Source organism: Otolemur garnettii, unplaced genomic scaffold (assembly GCF_000181295.1).
Source record: "Otolemur garnettii isolate 467f Iridium unplaced genomic scaffold, OtoGar3 scaffold00023, whole genome shotgun sequence".
Taxonomy (NCBI): domain Eukaryota; kingdom Metazoa; phylum Chordata; class Mammalia; order Primates; family Galagidae; genus Otolemur; species Otolemur garnettii.
The window spans coordinates 20,593,986-20,600,952 of NW_003852418.1; positions in this window are offsets into that span (position 1 = coordinate 20,593,986).

Genomic DNA, 6,967 nt, shown 5'->3' on the forward strand with positions numbered 1-6,967 from the left:
GAGCACACGCATAGTCTCCGCAGAGCACCCGGGATCCTCCCCCCGGAGCACACGCATAGTCTCCGCAGAGCACCCGGGATCCTCTCCTGTAATGTTGCTCTTCTTCCTTAGTCCTGGGGAGGGCAAAGGCCAAAGGCAGGTGTAGATCTCGGCCTGTTGGGGGCAGAGGGAGGGTCTTGAATCTGATGACTTACGTGCACATCCCACGCCATCCTGATACCCCAGCTCCCCTCCCACTGACCGGTCTGCAGTCACCACCACTGCACGAGGCTGGCCAAACCTGGACATCGTCTGTGGGAGGAATGCTGATCCTCAGGCCCAACATCGCCCGTGGTGGCTTGATGGCCGCATCTCCTGCAGAGTTGCCCAGCTGACTGTGCTAGCAGCACGTCCCCTCCTTCTCTGTGCCTCTCCCTGTTCCCCTCATGGTGTTGGGTCACCTGGAGGCCCCTCCTGGCTGTCCTGGGAATCCCACTGTCACACCCACCCGGGGGTGTCCCAGCCATGTCTGGACACTTGTCACATTTCCCTCCATCACATCAGGCCTTCATCCACCAACTGCTGAAGCTCCTTATTGGAAAGATGTCAAAACCTAACTTCCAATAAGGTGCTTGAGATGGGAACCTTTGGGGTGATGGTGTACCTTTAGGTAAGGTTAGATACTGGGGAGTCTTCAGACTCGCCTGGGGATGTGTTGGGAACAGTGTTCCCCAGGCCCTAAACCTACAGGGATGGGCAGGGTCAGTGTACAGTAGAACCTCCGTAGCTGACCACCTACCTACACTGATCACCTTCTTAAGTGGATCTAATTTTCACAACTGGACATGCACCAGATGTATGGATCAGTACTGTAGGCCTAGTTGACCTCCTCTGTATGCTGACCAGTCTGTTACTGTCCTTTGGGTGGTCAACTTACAGAGGTTCTCCTATATTTAGGAAGCTTGTCAGGTGGTTTTGCTGCTCCCCTGAAGTTTCTGTGCCTGGGAAGTGTCATCTAAAGGGACTGTGCGTTTGAGCAGGTGGGGCCTTCCAGTGGCCTGTCCATTTGGCTTGGGCTTCAGCTGCAGACCCAGAAAGCAAAGGAAGGGTACATCTCCAGGGACTAACAGAGGGCTTGCCTCCTGGAAACAGCACACTTGGCCAAGTGTCCACCTTGGCAGGCCCTCTCTGCATGCTGCCTGAGCAGAAGAGAATGGTCTGGGTACACCTGTTCCACCCCTCAAGGGACTCGACCACCTTTCAACAGCCTTCAACTTGTGTTCTGGAGGCGACCAGCAGTGACTCCCATAAAACCAGGTTAAGAGTAACTTGAAAGGCTTAGGCCCCCTCCGCAGGTGGGTGGTCTTCTCCAGCATACCCTGCCTGGCTGCAGCCAGCAGAACATCCCCATGCTGCCCCAGCTCATCATTCGGGGCAGACACTTCAATGTGCAAAACCGGTTTTCTCTTCCTGTCCATTTTCTTGGTCTCGCTGGGGTTTTATTGCCTCTGCTGACCACTCCTGTCCAGCATCGCCTGTTTTCCTCCTCCCCCTCCCTTTGAATCTGATGTTGCCTATTTTACTGTTGAACTTGACTTTCTCTCCTTGGACCTTTGTTTTTTATCATCTTCCTTGCACTCCCCCACCCCTTGCCTTTGGAATCTCACTGATGCTGGTGTGCTCACCTGACCCGCCCTCGCTGGCCCCACTGTGTTCCTTCTGTCTGTCTTCCCATCTGAAGGGCAGCAGTTTGGGCCCCTGTGGCATCGTGGGCCCTCCCTGTTCCTGTGAGGGTGAGTCCTGGGAAACTCCATCTCCTCTCCTAGTGTTCCAGAAAATGCATCCAGATGTCCACTGTTCATATCTGAGCTGAGTGCCTGCTGCCAGGTCCTGCCCTGGGTGCTGGGGAAGAAGAGGGAGTGGCACACAGGCAGAGGTGCCCCTGCCCCTCTGGAGATACTTGGGAAGACGAGAGAACCAGAATGACTGGGTGAGCAATCATGGGTGACAAGAGGTGGGATGGGGAGGCTCAAGCCTGCATCAGCCCTGAGAGTCTGGGACAGAACATTACAAGCAGCAGGTTCAGAGACTGAAATGCAGGAACCAGGTCTGGGGGAGGCAGGAGGCCAGTGGTGCGAGCTGGGGGTCTGGGGACAAGGTTGAGATCTCCAGCAGGGGTCAGATGGTTTAGGATCTTGCAGGCCACGAGGAGAGATGGGGGGCCAACAGGAGGCCACCCAAGGGCTTTGGGCAAGTGGTGGTGGACAGGCTGGCGCTCAGTCTTCACTGGGTGCCTTGGGGCCTGGTTTGCAGAGACAGCAAGGAGGGGACATTGCTGCAGGGATCCAGGAGGGACACAGCAGGGCTCAGAGTTCCAGCTGGAAGGAAGTGGATAAACTTGGGATAGGCTTTGGGGGAAGAATTGACAAAAGGAAAAAAGATAAAAATAAAGAAAAAAAATCAATTCTCTGCCCCACCCTGGTGGTATCAGGATCCCGGCTAGTGCCTGTAGTCAACCCAAGACACCACGTGTGCAGCTGCGCCCCATGTGAGGAAGGCAGGGAGCAGGTGCTCTGGGGTGGGGGCCTCTTGTCCCCCTGGGAGGCAAAAGATGCATGCCCCTCAGGCCGAGGCGGTCAGTCCTCCATCCCACAACCCCCACTCTGGCCAAGCTCACCTCACCTCCTTTCTCCCTGTCAGGCAAGCGACAAGGTGCAGGTCTTGGTGAAGTTCTACATGGGCATCCCTGTGACGCACATCCCTCTGCTCCCCAACACATCCCACCCCTTCTCAGGCAGACAGGAGACAAACAAGCAGAGCAACATACGGAACAGAGCAAAAAATCCGGGGCCCAGAAAGCCCCCCCAGACCCGACACCTTTGACAGTTACAAGCCCCTCATTCTCTTCCCTCTGAGCTACACGCCTGCTCCATAGAGATTTCCAATGATTCCAAGTCCTCCCCCAACTCCCACTGCCCAGAGCAGCAGGAGCAGCTCCCATGAGAACCCAGACGGCACAGCATCCTGGGGGGCAGCCCTGTGGTTAAGGGAGCTCCGCTTACTCGGTGCCTTGGTTTCTTCCTTGGTATAAGGGGGCGTGTAAAAAGTCCCCAGGGTCATGAGTGTGGCCCATGCAGGCCTCACAGCTTCAACTGGTATCATTCCTTTATTCATCCACTGAGGACCTCTGGGAGTCAGACACTGGGCTGCCTGGAGAGGGGAGGACACACCATCCCCTGGCCTCAAGGCTCCTGGAGTGGCAGGGGAGAAACAGAGAGGAAGAGGGGTAAAGGAAGCCCACATCCAAGTCACTGGCCCAGAGAAAGGACAATGCAAGTCTGAGGCCGAGGGTCAGCCCTGAAGAGGCACAGATAGCCGGTGGGGATGTTGTAAATCTGGCTTGGGCTGGACACTCCTGCCTGGGGAGGAGCAGGGTGAAAGAAGAAAGGTTGGGTTGGGAGGGGACCTGTGCATCTCTCCCTGGGGATCTCTGCACCAAGGGGGAGCCTTGCCCTCCCGCCCTCTTCGGTTCTAAGGCAAGAAGCCTCCCGTTGAGTCTCAGCCGCATCCAGGAACAGGTGTCTGTCTTCCATCTGTGGAAGGTCCTTCCAGTGTGAGGACAGCAGAAAAAAATGAATCGGAACCTCCAACTCTGGAGGACCTGGACACAGTAAATATCAGCCAAGTTGAAGGAGAAAGACGAGGTTGGTCAAAATGAAAACAATAATACTAACAGGCACTCTCTGCTCCTGATGAAACAAGGCTCTGAAGCCAGAGAGCTACCTGTGCCCTCTCTCTCTCTCTCTCTCTCTCAGCTTCTGTCTCTCTCTCTCTCTCTCTCTCTCTCTCTCTCAGCTTCTGTCTCTCTCTCTCTCTCACTCCCTCCCTCTCAGCTTGCCTCTCTGCCTTTTTCCTTTAACTTCGCTCTTCTCTGCTCTATGCAGGAGGTTTTCTCGAGCTGGGTATCAGGCTGATTTCACTCCTTCCTGCAGAGCCACAAATATCTTCAATCGCCCACAAAGATATTGTTTTATTCTATGAACAAATCTTTTGCTAACATCTCCCCTGCTTTCTTTACAAAACAGCTTTTTTATCTAACATTGAAGTGTCTTTAAAAAAATTATGATAAATAGTGGGGGAAACAAATTAACATCTGACAAGAAGACAGGGAGATGAAGGCCTGCTGCAAGCATTTTATTTGCTCCTGAAGACGTGCCCCTTCCCAGACTCACCTCCACAAGTGGAAGGCAGAGAGGAGAGGCCCACGGAGCTTAGCAAACATCTGCAGCCCAATTACAGTCAACAGTTTCCAGGTGTTGAGAGGAAATCGTCATTCACACACTACCCTCCCAAATGCATTTCCTTAATCTCTCTCAGAAACAAAAGCACACTTTTCTCTAGGGCTCTTTATCCACTGTGCACAGATAATGGCTCCTCTGCCAGGCCCACTGCCGTGCTCCCCACACGGGGCAGGGCACAGCACGGGCAGGTGAGCCCCCCAGCGGCTGCACCATGCCCCTCTGGCATCCTCAGGTGGAGTCCCAGGCTGTGCTCTTGCAGGCTCAGAGGCTGCAGAGCCAGGGTGAGGCCCAAAGAGGAGCATTTCTATGATGCTCCCAGCCACCGTGTGTCACCTGGGAAGTGCTGACAGTGGGCTAGGCCCATGGCGGTTAATAAGGCCCTGCGGGTTGCTGATGCTGCCGGTCTGGGGACCATGCTTCGAAAGCACAGCCTGGCATTTCAGATCATGTTTTCCCTTCCCTCCCCGTATCCTCACTGCTCCGTTCCGAGGAAGTCTGATAAACCAATGCTCCCTGCTGGACTGGCATCGGCTACTGCAGTGCTTCCGAAACCGTATTTCCGAACACGCGAGCTCCCAGGAGACACTGGGTACTGCATAGCAAGGTTTCCTTGAACAAACAAGTGTGGGCACTGCCACCCACACCAGGCCCCAGGCTGGGGTGACCATGCACACAGCTTCCACCTTCCTCTGCCTTGCTGCACATGGGGCAGTAACAGGCCCTCCTGATGTATGTAGCTGGAGGGGGAGGTCCAAGAGTAGATAGACACAGAACTCTCTCACCTATGTGCAGCACACAGTTAGCGCCTTGTAGGGCTGGTTATCATCAGGATATACCCTGTCTAGAAGTCACACGTGTCTCAGTGGAGTCGGAACTCAGACACTCAAGAGCAGAAGGAGATGTGTTTAACCCAGTGTTTGGAGCTCAGCATTCAACTGTCCTGTCCCCCCCCTCCCCCCACCGAGCCCTTTTCTTTTCAAATTGGCACACTGGTCAGCACTTGAGTACTTTCCCAGAGCACAGAGAGCAAAGGCTGGGCTGTGTGTCACCTCTCCCAAGAAACCATTTGCATAATGCTCAGGGCTTTTGCAGACAAAGGTACGGCCCGAACTGGACATTTCAAGACAAGAGACACAAGACTGGAAAGCAGTCTTGGTCAGCTCCTGATGTCACCTGGGCAGTGATGACACACCCTAAATAAGGAGAGAAGCAGAATAGACCCCTTTCAAAGGTATGGGCACCTGGCTAAGGAGTAGACTGGGGTGGGTTTGCTCACCGACACCTCACTGCCCAGGGAGGACCTCAGGCCCAGTGCAAACAGTTAAACCAGGACACTCAGCGAGGACAGGGGTACCCTCCTCACCCACCAGGCTGGGAAGGGCACAAGACTCGGGTAAGGAGAGGCAGGTTGGCACAGAGACTTCACATCCCATTTCGTAGTCCTCAACCTGCACGTGGACAAACCTAATCTAGCCTCGTTTGGGACAGAGCCTAACCCACTCACCTCCTGTTATCAAAAATCTGATTTCCTTAAGTCAGGGCAGAGTGCTGACCAGCAGACCGCCTGCTCCCCGGCGTGAGGCCCTAGGAGGGCGGCAGGAGGCGCTACCCCAGTTGACGCTGATCCTGAAGCCCTGCGGTGTCACTCAGCCTTCTTCCTCTGCCTTTCCAGGGTATTTCTTAAAGCAAAACTAATGTATTCTGGACACAGAACTCCTCCAAACCAAGACAAAGAAATTTTGAAATATCTGAGCCAACAAAACCAATTTTCTTCAAATCCTCAAGCCCAAAAGAAAGATGCAGAAACATTTACTCACCTTCCAACAGTACGTATTTTTTACTTAATAGTCCTATAAAGGGGCGTCCCCCAGTGCAGAAAGTACTGCCGGGAGCACACGGAGCCCGCCTCCCGCCGTCCATGCAGGGCAGCCCAACAGCCTGGGACTTCCATCCTGTTCTAGAATCTCCGCTTTCTTTGACTGCAAACCGGAATCAGTACTGTAGCCAGTCCTCAGGGCACCTTTGAGACAGGGCCCAGACTCCAGCCTCCCAGTGAGCAGGGGGGTCGGCAAAGCCCAGCAGCTGAACCCTGGGCCTTGGTCCTGTTTTTCTCATATGTGCCTCTCTCGAGGTAGTGACCATCACGCCTGAGCTGCCTGGCCCCGGCTTAAGTCCAGGAGGTAGGCCTGCGTCAAGGGTAAGAAGACACTTGAATATAAGGAATACAGCTGAGGTACCCCTCCTACCGTGGGCCCAGGCAGGAAGTTGTGCTAAGACCGCGGGGCTTCCCATCCAGAAGGGGGTGCTTGGGTTGGGGGGCGTGAACCTAAGTGCCTTCTGCAGCCTCCACGCCCACTGCCTTTCCGTCCAGAATGAGTCAGTGTCCTTGGCCGTTTGGCCCAGAACCGGGCACTAGACGCCCCTTGGGCCAGGGGCGGGCAGGGGTGCGCGGCAGCGGGCCGGCAGGGCCGACGCTGGGGTTGGGGGGCTGCGGGCGCGGCGCCTTTAAGGCCCGCGTCAGGCCGGGCGAGCGCAGGGGCTGGGCCGCGGGGCGGGGCCTCGGCGGGGCAGCCGCGCGGCTTCACCTGCAGTTCGGAGCGCGCGGAACAGAGGCGCGGGCGGCTGTGAGGCCGGCGGACGCACCGGCTAGAGAGAGCGCGCCGCCGGCCGGACTTGGCCTCGCTCCC